The 16,984-nt window shown below is 43.9% G+C and overlaps 1 non-coding gene across 1 annotated transcript; it reads left to right on the forward strand.

Moving 5' to 3' along the window:
- Positions 1 to 16,767: 16,767 nt before the first annotated feature.
- Positions 16,768 to 16,839, forward strand: trnae-uuc. The gene has a single exon. It is a non-coding gene; the product is annotated as a tRNA-Glu (tRNA).
- Positions 16,840 to 16,984: the final 145 nt, after the last annotated feature.

A 16,984-nucleotide genomic window follows, 5' to 3' on the forward strand; every position in this document is an offset into this window, starting at 1 on the left:
TCTCCCGCCGGAGCGGGGTTTTTTTTTGTCAAGAAGAAGGACGGGTCTCTGCGCCCCTGCATAGATTATCGAGGGCTGAATGACATAACAGTGAAGAATCGTTATCCGCTTCCTCTTATGTCTTCAGCCTTCGAGATCCTGCAGGGAGCCAGGTTTTTCACTAAGTTGGACCTTCGTAACGCTTACCATCTCGTGCGCATCAGGGAGGGGGACGAGTGGAAGACGGCGTTTAACACTCCGTTAGGGCACTTTGAATACCGGGTTCTTCCTTTCGGCCTCGCTAACGCTCCAGCTGTCTTTCAGGCATTAGTCAATGATGTCCTGAGAGACATGCTGAACATCTTTGTTTTCGTTTACCTTGACGATATCCTGATTTTTTCACCGTCACTCCAGATTCATGTTCAGCACGTTCGACGTGTCCTCCAGCGCCTTTTAGAGAATTGTCTTTTTGTGAAAATGTTACACTATGATGTGGGTAACCGCGAACTGCTCGCCATCCGGTTAGCCCTAGGCGAATGGCGACAGTGGTTGGAGGGGGCGACCGTTCCTTTTGTCGTTTGGACTGACCATAGGAACCTTGAGTACATCCGTTCTGCCAAACGACTTAATGCGCGTCAGGCGCGTTGGGCGCTGTTTTTCGCTCGTTTCGAGTTCGTGATTTCTTATCGTCCGGGCTCTAAGAACACCAAGCCTGATGCTTTGTCTCGTCTCTTCAGTTCTTCAGTAGCCTCCACTGACCCCGAGGGGATTTTCCCTGAGGGGCGTGTTGTCGGGTTGACTGTCTGGGGAATTGAGAGGCAGGTAAAGCAAGCGCTCACTCACACTCCGTCGCCGCGCGCTTGTCCTAGGAACCTTCTTTTCGTTCCCGTTCCTACTCGTCTGGCCGTTCTTCAGTGGGCTCACTCTGCCAAGTTAGCCGGCCACCCTGGTGTTCGGGGTACGCTTGCTTCCATTCGCCAGCGTTTTTGGTGGCCCACCCGGGAGCATGACACGCGTCGTTTCGTGGCTGCTTGTTCGGTCTGCGCGCAGACTAAGTCCGGTAACTCTCCTCCTGCCGGCCGTCTCAGGCCGCTTCCTATTCCCTCTCGACCGTGGTCTCACATCGCCTTAGATTTTGTCACCGGACTGCCTTCGTCAGCGGGGAAGACTGTTATTCTTACGGTTGTCGATAGGTTCTCTAAGGCGGCTCATTTCATTCCCCTTGCTAAGCTTCCTTCTGCTAAAGAGACGGCACAAATCATCATCGAGAATGTTTTCAGAATTCATGGCCTTCCGTCAGACGTCGTTTCGGACAGAGGTCCGCAATTCACGTCTCAATTTTGGAGGGAGTTTTGCCGTTTGATTGGGGCTTCCGTCAGTCTCTCTTCCGGCTTTCACCCCCAGTCTAACGGTCAAGCAGAACGGGCCAATCAGACTATTGGTCGCATCTTACGCAGTCTTTCTTTTCGCAACCCTGCGTCTTGGTCAGAACAGCTCCCCTGGGCAGAATACGCCCACAACTCGCTTCCTTCGTCTGCGACCGGGCTATCTCCCTTTCAGAGTAGCCTCGGGTACCAGCCTCCGCTGTTCTCATCTCAGTTCGCCGAGTCCAGCGTCCCCTCCGCTCAGGCTTTTGTCCAACGTTGCGAGCGCACCTGGAAGAGGGTCAGGTCTGCACTTTGCCGTTATAGGACGCAGACTGTGAGGGCTGCTAATAAGCGTAGAACTAAGAGTCCTAGATATTGTCGCGGTCAGAGAGTTTGGCTCTCCACTCAGAACCTTCCCCTTAAGACGGCTTCTCGCAAGTTGACCCCGCGGTTCATTGGTCCGTTCCGTATTTCTCGGGTCATTAATCCTGTCGCAGTTCGACTTCTTCTTCCGCGATACCTTCGTCGCGTCCACCCGGTCTTCCATGTCTCCTGCATCAAGCCCGTCCTTCGCGCCCCCGCTCGTCTCCCCCCCCCCCCCATCCTTGTCGAGGGCGCACCCATCTACAGGGTCCGTAGAATTTTGGACATGCGTCCTCGGGGCCGTGGTCACCAGTACCTCGTAGATTGGGAGGGGTACGGTCCTGAGGAGAGGAGTTGGGTTCCCTCTCGGGACGTGCTGGACCGTGCGCTGATCGAGGATTTCCTCCGTTGCCGCCAGGTTTCCTCCTCGAGTGCGCCAGGAGGCGCTCGGTGAGTGGGGGGGTACTGTCATGTACTGTCATGTTGTGTCTTGTCTCTGTCCTTTCCCTTCACCCTGTCTCCCTCTGCTGGTCGTTGTTAGGTTACCTTTTCTCCCCCTCTTTCCCCCAGCTGTGCCTTGTCTCCTCCTAACCACCTCGTCACCCCTTTTCCCACCTGTTCCCTTTTTCCCTCTGATTAGGTCCCTATATCTCTCTCTGTTCCTGCTCCTGTCCTTGTCGGATTCTTGTTTGTTGTGTTTCATGCCTGAACCAGACTGTCGTCATGTTTGCTGTAACCTTGTCTTGTCCTGTCGGAATCTGCCGGTCCGTCTGAGCCTACCTATGTTTGGTAATTAAAGAAGCTCTGTTTAAGTTAATTCGCTTTTGGGTCCTCATTCACGCACCGTAACAGATATAGAGGACTAATCAGAGGGAAAAAGGGAACAGGTGGGAAAAGGGGTGACGAGGTAGTTAGGAGGAGACAAGGAACAGCTGGGGGAAAGAGGGGGAGAAAGGGTAACCTAATAACGACCAGCAGAGGGAGACAGGGTGAAGGGAAAGGACAGAAACAAGACACAACATGACAATACATGACAGTACCTTGTGTACAATTGACAAATAAAGTTATCTTATTCTGACAATACTTGTTCCTCTCACCCTATAAATCTATCATCATCCATAACTTTTTAATATTAAAACCAGTATCCTTTTGTCAAACCGCTCACCCTTGTCAGGATTTGAACTTGTAGAAGGGTAAATGTGTTAAGCCTAAACACCACAGAAGTTAAATCTTGTTTATCTGAAATAATAGAAATGGCTTATTCTATACATTTAACATAAAGTTCACATTGAAAATGTAATGTTAGCTAAGTTGTTTTGATTGTAAATCAAGGAAGTAATTGAAGTAACAGAATTGGAGGAAGATGTGAGAATGACAAATATACTCTAATTGTTGAAAGGCACTTCCATCACACATAAAACCAAATATAAAACAGTTCATCATATAACATTATTACACCACTACATATCTACAATACAAAATGTATACCACCATACAACAATATAATGTACGTGTGTGTAGAGTGCATTTGCTGGTGTTTGTGTCTGTACCTGTGTGTGTGTCTCGTCACAGTATCTGCTGTTCCATAAGGTGTTTTTTTAACCTGATTCTACTGCGTGCATCAGTTACCTGATGTGGAATAAAATTCCATGTAGTTATGGCTCTATGTAGTACTGTGCTCCTCTCATAGTCTGTTCTGGACTTGGGGATTGTGAATAGACCTGGTGGCATGTCTTGTGTGGTATGCATGGGTGTCCGATCTGTGTGCTCATAGTTTAAACAGACACTTTGGTGAATTCAGCATATCAACACTTCTTACAAAAACAAGTAGTGATGAAGTCAATCTCGCCTCCATTTTGAGCCTTGAGAGATATGCATATCATTAATGTTACTTCTAGTCTCTGCTAGGTAAAGCCCCGTCGGCCCGAGAATTTAACCCTGTGGCACACCCATAGAGACTGTCAGAGGTCCGGACAACAGGCCCTCCGATTTGACACACTGAACTCTATCAGAGAAGTAGTTGGTAAACCAGGCGAGGCAATCATTTGAGAAACCAAGGCTGTCGAGTCTGCCAATAAGAATGTTGTGATTGACAGAGTCGAAAGCCTTGGCCAGGTCGATGAATACGGCTGCACAGTAATGTCTCTTATCGATGGCGGTTATGATGTCGTTTAGAACCTTGAGCGTGGCTGAGGTGCACCCATTGCAAGCTCTGAAACCAGATTGCATAGTGGAGAAGGTATGGTGGGATACAAAATGGTCACAAAATGGTTTGTTAACTTGCCTTTCGAAGACCTTAGAAAGACAGGGTAGGATAGATATAGGTCTGTAGCAGTTTGGGTCTAGAGTGTCACCCACTTTGAAGAGGGGGATGACCGCGGCAGCTTTCCAATCTTTGGGAATCTCAGACGATACGAAAGAGAGGTTGAACAGGCTAGTAATAGGGGTTGCAACACTTTCGGCAGATCATTTTAGAAAGAGAGGGTCCAGATTGTCTAGCCCAGCTGATTTGTAGGGGTCCAGATTTTGCAGCTCTTTCAGAACATCAGCTATCTGGATTTGGGTAAAGGGGAAATGGTGGGGGCTTTGGCGGGTTGCTGTGGAGGGTGCCGGGCAGTTGACCGGGGTAGGGGTAGCCATGTGGAAAGCATGGCCAGCTGTAGAGAAATGCTTATTGAAATTCTCAATTATAGTGGATTTATCAGTGGTGACAGTGTTTCCTAGCCTCAGAGCAGTGGGCAGCTTGGAGGTGCTCTTATTCTCCATGGAATGTACAGAACTGTCCCAGAACTTTTTTGAGTTAGTACTACAGGATGCAAATTTCTGTTTGAAAAAGCTTGCCTTAGCTTTTCTAACTGCCTGTGTATATTTGTTCCTAACTTCCCTGAAAAGTTGCATATCAAGGGGGCTATTCGATGCTAATGCAGAACGTCACAGGATGTTTTTGTGCTGGTCAAGGGCAGACAGGTCTGGAGTGAACCAAGCACGATATCTATTCCTAGTACTACATTTTTTGAAGGGCATGCTTATTGATTTTAAGATGGTGAGGAAGGCACTTTTAAAGAATAGCCAGGCATCCTCTACTGACGGTATGAGGTCAATGTCATTCCAGGATACCCCGGCCAGGTCGATTAGAAAGGCCTGCTCGCAGAAGTGTTTCAGGGAGCGTTTGACAGTGTTGAGGGGTGGTCGTTTGGTCGCAGACCCATTACGGATGCAGGCAATGAGGCAGTGATCGCCGAGATCTTGATTGAAAACAGCAGAGGTGTATTTGGAGGGCGAATTAGTTAGGATGACATCTATGAGGGTGCCCGTATTTACTGATTTGGGGTTGTACCTGGTAGGTTCATTGATAATTTGTGTGAGATTGAGGGCATCAAGCTTAGTTTGTAGGATGGCCGGGGTGTTAAGCATGTCCCAGTTTAGGTCACCTAGTACCACGAGCTCAGAAGATAGATGGGGGGCAATCAATACACATATGGTATCGAGGGCACAGCTAGGGGCAGAGGGAGGTCTATAGCAAGCGGCAACAGTGAGAGACTTGTTTCTGGAAAGGTGAATTTTTAGAAGTAGAAGCTCAAATTGTTTGGGTACAGACTTAGATAGTAATACAGAACTCTGCAGGCTATCTTTGCAGTAGATTGCAACACCGCCCCCTTTGGCAGTTCTATCTTGGCGGAAAACGTTATAGTAAGCAATGGAGATTTCAGGGTTTTTGGTGGTTTTCCTAAGCCAGGATTCAGACACGGCTAAGACATCTGGGTTGGCAGAGTGTGCTAAAGAAGTGAGTAAAACAAACTTAGGGAGTAGGCTTCTAATGTTAACATGCATGAAACCAAGGCTTTTATGTTAACAGAAGTCAACAAATGAGAGCACCTGGGGGGTGGGAGTGGAGCTTGGCACTGCAGGACCTGGATTAACCTCCACATCACCAGAGGAACAGAGGAGAAGTAGGATAAGGTTAAGGCTAAAGACTATATGAACTGGCCGTCTAACACTTTCAGAACATAGAGTAAAAGGAGCAGGTTTCTGGGCATGATAGCATAGATTCAAGGCATAGTGTACAGACAAAGGTAAGGTAGGATGTGAGTACATTGGAGGTAAACCTAGGCATTGAGTAATGAAGAGAGAGATATAGTCTCTAGAGATGTTTAAACCAGGTGATGTCATCGCATATGTAGGAGGTGGAACAACATGGTTGGCTAAGGCATATTGAGCAGGGCTAGAGGCTCTACAGTGAAATAAGACAGTAATCACTAACCAGGACAGTAATGGGCAAGGCATATTGATATTAGAGAGAGGCATGCGTAGTCAAGTGAACATATGGGCCCAGTGAGTGGTTGGGCTGGCTGGGGACACGGTGATTCAGACAGTTAGCAGGCAGATGGTAACAAGCTAGCAGCTAGTAGACCGGGGCAAGCTAGCAGTTAGCAGGCTGGGTTAGCAAGTAAGCAGTTAGAATGGGCTAGCAGTTACAGACCGGGCAGGTAAGCTAGCAGTTAGCAGGCCGGGGGCCGGCAGCTAGCAGTTAGTAGACCGGGGCAAGCTAGCAGTTAGCAGGCCGGGTTAGCAAGCAGTTAGCAGGGGCTAGCAGTTAGCAGACCAGGTTAGCAACCAAGCAGTTAGCAAGGGCTAGCAGTTAGCAGACTGGGCAGGCAAGCTAGCAGTTAGCAGACCGGGTTAGCAAACAGACAGATAGCAGGGGCTAGAAAGTTAGCCTTTCGGGGACGTCACGATGGGGGTAGGTCTGTTTTTGCCTCTTCGTGCGGTGACGTCGATAGACCAGTCGTGGAATTAGTAGGGTTCCAAGTAGCTCTAGGTAGCTAGCATAGCTGGTTAGCATAATGGGCCTTCAGCGGGTGTCACGCCTGAGTGGACTGCGAAGGAGGTGCTAATGAACATTGTTCAGTGCCTCTGTGTTCAGTTTCTTCAAAAGGTAATGGTATTGTGAGCTTCCGTAGTTTCCCGGTCGATGTAGAGCTCAGAAAAAGGTGGTTGGTGGCAGTACGTCGTGACAACAGCTACAATAGCAGCTAAATCATGTCTAGTGCTACTTGATGCTTAGAGAAGATGGGCAATAATAGTAATGAGCTTTTTTGGTATTCAAATAGTCTGGGTCTGTCTTTAGGTTTTGCAAACTACACCCACCTGATGGCCTTCTGGCACTTGATTGAGCGGGCAGCAGAGACCAGGTTTATAAGAGTCACAAGCACCAATCCATCTGAAACAAGTGTTACTCGAAGAAAACCAGTAAGGGACAACTTCATTAAATACAGTACTTAATAGAGAATATTATTTGATCTTACTGTAATTGTTAAACATGATTTACTTTTTGTGTTATGGACAATATATTGTACTAAAATGGTTTTCTTTATGTTCAGACACGGCCATCAATCAACAATTTCTTCTTGTTTTTGACTCATCTGTCGCTGGGTCTGAAGCCGAATGGTTTGGCCCATCGGTTCAGCATCCACCAATCGTCTCTTGTGTCATCATTGTATGCTGAATCTGTGAGTGACAAGGAGATCTTCAAGCAGTCTGGAATTATTTCCTTACTCACCTGACATGGCCATTATGGTGGATGAGGGCTTTCTCGTAGATGACATTGTTCCGTGCAAGGTCTACCGGCCAGCCTTTCTGTCAAGACGCACACAGATGCCAGCGCATGAGGTTAGGGAGACCCAATCCATTGCCAGGCTGAGAGTGCTTGTTGAAAGAATGATCCGCTGAGTAAAGGAACACAAGCTGTTTGACACGGTCATCCCCCTAACAATCTCAGGCAGCATCAACCAATTATTTGTAGTGGCATGCCTGTTGGTCAACTATCAAAATGGACCTTTTGTCAGTGCATGGGCCAGGCCAGTGTAAATGTACATGTGTTTATTTACTAGCAGAAAAATAATAATTTGTTTATATATGACATGTATCAATAATGTGTGTGGAGCTTGTATTGGCTGTAATTAGGCAAGGAGTTGGGGGAGGGAAAGATATCAAGTAAACACAGAATATCCAGAATGCAAGATTGAATACAATGTTAGAGATGTGTAATTGATTAACTGAACTGTTGAACATTTGCTGAAATATTTGTTTTAAACAAATCTATTCCACTGTAGTTTTCTTCACAAGAACATCAATACTTATTTTTCATGATACCACTAAACTTGACACCCATGCAGGGGATCCATTCAGGTGCGAGATAGACACTTCTGCAAGTAATGGTAAAAATAAGTGGTCAACCTTCTCTCTTATAGTTTTTGAAACCTGTAGATCTTGATATATCCTTTCAACTAGGATGTGCTCCTGTGCACAGATGATAAAGTCACACCAGCTACAACCTGTGAGAAGGATTTGACCTTGCACCTGCCAGAAGTAAGCATGAGATCTCTTCAACATCTCCATTCTGTATCTTCAGGTAAGGACTTCAGCTCTCTATTCTGTATCTTCAGGTAAGGACTTCAGCTCTCCATTCTGTATATTCAGGTAAGGACTTCAGCTCTCCATTCTGTATTTTCAGGTAAGGACTTCAGCTCTCCATTCTGTATCTTCAGGTAAGCACATCAGCTCTCCATTCTGTATCCTCAGATAAGGACATCAGCTCTCCATTCTGTATCCTCAGATAAGGACATCAGCTCTCCATTCTGTATCCTCAGATAAGGACATCAGCTCTCCATTCTGTATCCTCAGATAAGGATATCAGCTCTCCATTCTGTATCCTCAGATAAGGACATCAGCTCTCCATTCTGTATCCTCAGATAAGGACATCAGCTCTCCATTCTGTATCCTCAGATAAGGACATCAGCTCTCCATTCTGTATCCTCAGGTAAGGACTTCAGCTCTCCATTCTGTATATTCAGGTAAGGACTTCAGCTCTCCATTCTGTATCTTTAGGTAAAGACTTCAGCTCTCCATTCTGTATCTTCAGGTGAGGGCAGTCAACATAACTTGGTACATTTGGGTACCTGACCTCTGAGAGTCCAAAGTGAGGTTGCACACTGGGATCAAATGTGATGCCGTCTGGAGAGGATCCTAACCACGGGGAATCTGGCTGCACTACGAAGCCACACGGAAAGAAGTTAACATTCTTCAGTGTGCAGTACTCCTGTACATCCGCTAGCCCCCTCTTTATCTCTTGGTCTGCATACCAGGCATGTATCCATTGAGTGGTTTGTAGAGAGAACTTCTGTAAAACATTTTCAAATCAAATCAAATGTATTTATATAGCCCTTCTTACATCAGCTGATATCTCAAAGTGCTGTACAGAAACCCAGCCCAAAACCCCAAACAGCAAGCAATGCAGGTGTAGAAGCACGGTGGCTAGGAAAAACTCCCTAGAAAGGCCAAAACCTAGGAAGAAACCTAGAGAGGAACCAGGTTATGAGGGGTGGCCAGTCCTCTTCTGGCTGTGCCGGGTAGAGATTATAACAGAACATGACCAAGATGTTAAAATGTTCATAAATGACCAGCATGGTCAAATAATAATAATCACAGTAGTTGCCAAGGGTGCAGCAAGTCAGCACCTCAGGAGTAAATGTCAGTTGGCTTTTCATAGCCGATCATTAAGAGTATCTTTACCACTCCTGTCTCTAGAGACTTGAAAACAGCAGGTCTGGGACAGGTAGCACGTCCGGTGAACAGGTCAGGGTTCCGTAGCCGCAGGCAGAACAGTTGAAACTGGAGCAGCAGCACGGCCAGGTGGACTGGGGACAGCAAGGAGTCATCATGCCAGGTAGTCCTGAGGCATGGTCCTAGGGCTCAGGTCCTCAGAGAGAGAGAGAAAGAAAGAGAGAATTAGAGAGAGCATACTTAAATTCACACAGGACACCGGATAAGACAGGAGAAGTACTCCAGGTATACCAAACTGACCCTAGCCCCCCGACACATAAACTACTGCAGCATAAATACTGGAGGCTGAGACAGGATGGGTCAGGAACACTGTGGCCCCATCCGATGATAGCCCCGGACAGGGCCAAACAGGAAGGATATAACCCCACCCACTTTTCCAAAGCACAGCCCCCACACCACTAGAGGGATATCTTCAACCACCAACTTACCATCCCGAGACAAGGCTGAGTATAGCCCGCAAAGATCTCCGCCAAGGCACAACCCAAGGGAGGGCGCCAACCCATTTTAAAACCTTAAAATCAGGTTGGAGAGATTACTATGACAAAGACTCATGTAACTTGTCCAGAAACAGCACAAACCTGAAAGTTCAAATAAAATTGATTAAAATATACAGATTTATAGATTATTATATATTTCTCCCCAGTCTTTGTCCTATACATTTTTCATTACTTCGTAAAGACGCCACTGTTTAGGCTTATCATCTGGAAACAAAAAATCACAAGAAAATGTTTTCTAAAATTTTTTCATTCTAGGAACCTCCAACTTACCTTATTCCATCAGCACACGAGTTAGTAGGCTTACAGAACTCTATCCCATCAACCGGACCTGGCTTCACACCCTAATTAACAAGGATTTACTATTACATAGGCTGAATACTTTTCAGGTGCATTTTTTACGGATATTGATAGACTCACAAGTGTTCATGGCTTGTGCCAACACTGTTCTGTGTCTGTGCAGCTGTGAACTGGTGGTGCAGCAGGAATGTTTAGTTGAGAGTAGTGCGCTGTCTGGTAAAGAAGGGACACCAGATGAATGCACATAGCACTTCCTGCAACACAGGAGCAGTGGCTTTGGACCACTATCACTGGTATGGAGTGCTTTAACACCATCTGTGAAGTGAAGATAAGTGTTATGAAAGACTGAAGTGAGAAACAAGAATGATGCGGCCCATAAATAACAATAAACATAGTAGTGTCTAGTCTTCTTAACTAGGAGCTCATTTAACTATACAGGAATACATTGTGTTTCAGTAACAAAACTACCAAACACTGCATCAACAGATCTTTACCAAATAACCTGTTAAGTGGGCAATTCTAAATTGGGATTGGGACCCATCATTAATATCTATCTATTGATAAGATTAAACGTTGACACTGTCTCCAACACACCATGATGACAGTATCTCACAGGAGATGTTCTAAGGTTTGCTAGTAGCTATCTATAACCTTTCCCTCTTCCTCATGGACCTGTGACAGGCAGCCCTCACGGTGATCTCCCCTGTCAATGTATCTTTAGTTACTGTGTACAATGGAAGACATGAATAACAGCGAGCAAATATAGCTAGCAAGCATCATTTTTAAGCAAGCTAATGAAAATACACACATTCTCAGGTAGATTCTGTCAACATTACATCATTTTACGAAGTAACTAGCTAACTACAGTTACTGGTTAAATTAGCTGGCTAGCTAATATGATTGTAGCTAGGTATATCTGTCACTGACTCACCTTCATAGTTGTCTATGTAGCTTCCTATATACATCTTGAACCACTTTTCGTTCTTGCTAGCTGGAGTCTCGGAGGCTGATTTAGCAATTCGATGTACATAATTAATATTAATTTGAGGCAAATCCTGAAGACACCTAGTAAAAAACTGCGACATAGTGGTAGTAATGTTATATTGTCGATAACAACTAGACTTTTGTTATATAGTTTGCGCCACCGGAAATGACCACAACGGTAGGAAGTTGTGCTTTGAATGTTCGGTCATGGAATGTGCATAAGGGCTATAGTAATTTTCCAAACTCCCTCTTTGTGGCACCTGACCACACGACTGAACAGTAGATCTTGAGTAATAGGTAGGTCATTGTGACAACAGTTATGAGTGCAGGCACTGCTAGGATTCAATACCAGGGTCTCATGTTGCACCAGCTGAGCCTGACACATCTGCAATGCAGGTTGTCAAGCCTGCTCTTTAGAGGAAGTGGATGGCAGTTTGCAAAGTGAGGTAATGCTTCACCGAATAAATAGTTTGCCCAACATTTCCCTCGAACCCACACCTCTCATATTAGAAGTCTCATGCTCCACTGACCAAGCTAACCAGGATGCTCAATCACAAGCTGGCGTTGGACCAAATATCGTACAACCATCTTTGTGCAATCATTGGTGATCAGCATTCTGTTTTCTATGGAGCCTGTGGCGCAATCGGTTAGCACATGGTACATATACAGCGATATGCAGCAGAGCTATGCCGAGGTTATGAGAAGCCTCACCAGGAACAATGAATTTTCTTGAACCCTCTGCCTGTATATTTCTTGTCCAAAAAAGGAACACTTTCCACTTTATTTAGGAGGACGTTTCCCGAGTAATAGGTAGGTAATTGTGACAACAGTTATGAGTGCAGACACTGCTAGGATTCAAACCCAATCCAGAAAAGGAAACTTTTTAACCCTTTGAGCTAACTCTCAGTTCAGGACACACCACCTTGCGAAACATGTGCCAGTCTTCAATCCTGTAGTCCACTCCTAACTCCTAGAACAAACTCCTATTTGTTCTTAACTGACTTGCCTAGTTAAATAAAGGTAAAATTAAAAAAAAGGTTTCACTCTACAGGATGGGTAATCAAACATATACCCCCATAATTGTTCATTAGACATCAACCCTGGATCTTTCAGTACAGTTGTGTTCTATACACATTTAGAAAACACTTTTTAGGCACCTGATATATTGCTGATTTATACTCACACCTTTATCTATGTTTTAGGCGTTGTCTTGCTTCCGAGGTTAAGGTCGTCACGGGCTTATCAGTATCACTTAACAAATCAACGTTTTCTTTCTTCCTTCTTTACAGTCTTCTGTGGTTTATCTTAAGGTTTCTTGTCTCTTGTAGTGTTCACAGCTCTTACTAATACTCAGGCATACCTACCCTGGAAATTAGTTTTTCATATACAAGCTCCCTAAACAGCTGAGCCATAAGTCTAATACAACATTTCCAAACTGTTACTGTCTGGTTCTCAGAGATTCATGAGGTCACCATCTTGTCGGAGAGAGCATGCGTCAAACACATTGTAGAAAGATTTTATGTGGGACTTTTCCCCAACCTCTCCGAGAAAAAGATTGAGCTTTTAAAAACTACAGACATAATTTCAACCAGATTTTTATTGTACTTTATAGATTTGTCAGTAAAGTTTTTTGATTGAGAGTGTCTTCCCATATGGTGTAGCGGTTAGAATTACAGGTTTTCCCCCAGGAACCCTGACTTCAACACGTGGTATGGGAAACAACATCTTGTAATTTGGCATGCACTTGTGTAACAACATATTTTAACTGGCAGCAGTTTCACACAACACAACAATATTCCCTCAGCAACAGGAAATGTGACATGTTATGTAGATTCAAATTATACAAGGCATTTTAAACATTGAATACACTTCATGGCTGCATTTCTTGCTCTGCAGTAAAATTCATGCAACAACAGGAGGATCAAATTAAGATTTGCATCTGTAACAGAAATCCCAAGGAACCTTGTCTGTGACAGAAGCTATGACTGTGTACACTGGCCTAGGTGTGTCCTGACTTCAGCTTGGCTGTGCGGCCAGTGGCGCAATGGATAACGTGTCTGATAACAGGTCAGAAGATTGAATATTTGACTCCTGTTTGGCTCAAAACTAGATTTATTTGACCAAAATCAAGCTGGGAAAAATACTGTATACTTTTCATTGTGTCTGGCAGTTCTCGATTCAAACACATTTTAGACTGATTTTATATGGGACTTTTCTCCAACATCTCTGAGAAAAAAGATGGAGCTTGTAATACAACAAGCATCATTTCAACGTTTATGGATTTGTCTGTGATGTTTTTTTAAGTAACTGTCTTCCCATATGGTCTGGCGTTTAGGATTCCTGGTTTTCGCCCGGGTTGAACTCCCAGTATGGGAAAGAACATCTTGTCATTTGGGATGCACTTGTGTAAGAACAGATACCACATTTTAACTGGCAGCAGAATCACACAACACAACAATATTCCCTCAGCAACAGCAAATGTGACATGTTTTGTAGATTCATAATTTACAAGACTTTTTAAACATTGAATACACTTCAAGTTTGCATTTCTTGCTCTGCAGTAAAATTCAAACAACAACAGGAGGATCAAATTAAGATATGCATCTGAAACAGAAAACCAAGGAACCTTGTTGTTGACAGACGCAATGACTGTGTACACTGGTCCAGCTGTGACCTGACTTCAGCTTAGACGTGGGGCCAGTGGCGCAATGGATAACGTGTCTGTCTACGGGTCAGAAGATTCTAGGTTTGACTCCTGGCTGGCTCGATACTTAATTTAATAGATTGAAATCAAGCCGGGATTGATACTGTATACTTTTCAGTGCTTCTGGCTGTTCTCACTTCAAACTCATTTTAGACTGATTTCATCTGGACATTCCCCAACATCTCAGTGAAAAAAAGATGTAGCTTTTAATCCAACAGGCATAATGTCAACATTTAAAGATTTGTCTGTGATGTGTATTTTAAGTATGTGTCTTCCCATATGGTCTAGCGGTTAGGATTCCTGGTTTTCATCCAGGTGGCTGGGGTTCAACTCCCGATATAGGAATGAATGTCTTGTCGTTTGGGATGCACTTGTGTAACAACAGATACTGCATTTTAACTGGCAGCAGTTTCACACAACACAACAATATTCCCTCAGCAACAGGAAATGTGACATGTTATGTAGATTCAAATTATACAAGGCTTTTTAAACGTTGAATACACTTCATGGCTGCATTTCTTGCTCTGCAGTAAAATTCATGCAACAACAGGAAGATCAAATTAAGATTTGCATCTGTAACAGAAATCCCAAGGAACCTTGTCGGTGACAGAAGCTATGACTGTGTACACTGGCCTAGGTGTGTCCTGACTTCAGCTTGGCTGTGCGGCCACTGGCGCAATGGATAACGTGTCTGATAACAGGTCAGAAGATTGAATATTTGACTCCTGTTTGGCTCAAAACTATATTTATTTGACCAAAATCAAGCTGGGAAAAATACTGTATACTTTTCATTGTGTCTGGCAGTTCTCGATTCAAACACATTTAGACTGATTTTATATGGGACTTTTCTCCAACATCTCTCAGAAAAAAAGATGGAGCTTGTAATTACAACAAGCATAATTTCAACGTTTATGGATTTGTCTGTGATGTTTTTTTTAAGTAACTGTCTTCCCATATGGTCTGGCGTTTAGGATTCCTGGTTTTCGCCCGGGTTGAACTCCCAGTATGGGAAAGAACATCTTGTCATTTGGGATGCACTTGTGTAAGAACAGATACCACATTTTAACTGGCAGCAGAATCACACAACACAACAATATTCCCTGAGCAACAGCAAATGTGACATGTTTTGTAGATTCATAATTTACAAGACTTTTTAAACATTGAATACACTTCAAGTTTGCATTTCTTGCTCTGCAGTAAAATTCATGCAACAACAGGAGGATCAAATTAAGATATGCATCTGAAACAGAAAACCAAGGAACCTTGTTGTTGACAGACGCAATGACTGTGTACACTGGTCTAGCTGTGACCTGACTTCAGCTTAGACGTGGGGCCAGTGGCGCAATGGATGACGTGTCTGACTACGGATCAGAAGATTCTAGGTTCGACTCCTGGCTGGCTTGATATTTAATTTAATTGATTGAAATCAAGCCGGGATTGATACTGAATACTTTTCAGCTCTTCTGGCTGTTCTCACTTCAAACTCATTTTAGACTGATTTCATCTGGACATTCCCCAACATCTCAGAGAAAAAAAGATGTAGCTTTTAATCCAACAGGCATAATGTCAACATTTAAAGATTTGTCTGTGATGTGTATTTTAAGTATGTGTCTTCCCATATGTTCTAGCGGTTAGGATTCCTGGTTTTCACCCAGGTGTCCCGGGTTCAACTCCCGGTATGGGTAAGATTATCTTGTCATTTGGGATGCACTTGTGTAACAACAGATACTGCATTTTAACTGGCAGCTGTTTCACACAACACAACAATATTCCCTCAGCAACAGGAAATGTGACATGTTATGTAGATTCAAATTATACAAGGCTTTTTACACGTTGAATACACTTCATGGCTGCATTTCTTGCTCTGCAGTAAAATTCATGCAACAACAGGAGGATCAAATTAAGATTTGCATCTGTAACAGAAATCCCAAGGAACCTTGTCGGTGACAGAAGCTATGACTGTGTACACTGGCCTAGGTGTGTCCTGACTTCAGCTTGGCTGTGCGGCCAGTGGCGCAATGGATAACGTGTCTGATAACAGGTCAGAAGATTGAATATTTGACTCCTGTTTGGCTCAAAACTATATTTATTTGACCAAAATCAAGCTGGGAAAAATACTGTATACTTTTCATTGTGTCTGGCAGTTCTCGATTCAAACACATTTTAGACTGATTTTATATGGGACTTTTCTCCAACATCTCTCAGAAAAAAGATGGAGCTTGTAATTACAACAAGCATAATTTCAACGTTTATGGATTTGTCTGTGATGTTTTTTTTAAGTAACTGTCTTCCCATATGGTCTGGCGTTTAGGATTCCTGGTTTTCGCCCGGGTTGAACTCCCAGTATGGGAAAGAACATCTTGTCATTTGGGATGCACTTGTGTAAGAACAGATACCACATTTTAACTGGCAGCAGAATCACACAACACAACAATATTCCCTGAGCAACAGCAAATGTGACATGTTTTGTAGATTCATAATTTACAAGACTTTTTAAACATTGAATACACTTCAAGTTTGCATTTCTTGCTCTGCAGTAAAATTCATGCAACAACAGGAGGATCAAATGAAGATATGCATCTGAAACAGAAAACCAAGGAACCTTGTTGTTGACAGACGCAATGACTGTGTACACTGGTCTAGCTGTGACCTGACTTCAGCTTAGACGTGGGGCCAGTGGCGCAATGGATGACGTGTCTGACTACGGATCAGAAGATTCTAGGTTCGACTCCTGGCTGGCTTGATATTTAATTTAATTGATTGAAATCAAGCCGGGATTGATACTGAATACTTTTCAGTGCTTCTGGCTGTTCTCACTTCAAACTCATTTTAGACTGATTTCATCTGGACATTCCCCAACATCTCAGAGAAAAAAAGATGTAGCTTTTAATCCAACAGGCATAATGTCAACATTTAAAGATTTGTCTGTGATGTGTATTTTAAGTATGTGTCTTCCCATATGGTCTAGCGGTTAGGATTCCTGGTTTTCACCCAGGTGGCCCGGGTTCAACTCCCGGTATGGGAAAGAATATCTTGTTGTTTGGGATGCACTTGTGTAACAACAGATACTGCATTTTAACTGGCAGCAGTTTCACACAACACAACAATATTCCCTCAGCAACAGGAAATGTGACATGTTATGTAGATTCAAATTATACAAGTCTTTTAAA

Source organism: Oncorhynchus mykiss, chromosome 17 (genome assembly GCF_013265735.2).
Source record: "Oncorhynchus mykiss isolate Arlee chromosome 17, USDA_OmykA_1.1, whole genome shotgun sequence".
NCBI lineage: Eukaryota > Metazoa > Chordata > Actinopteri > Salmoniformes > Salmonidae > Oncorhynchus > Oncorhynchus mykiss.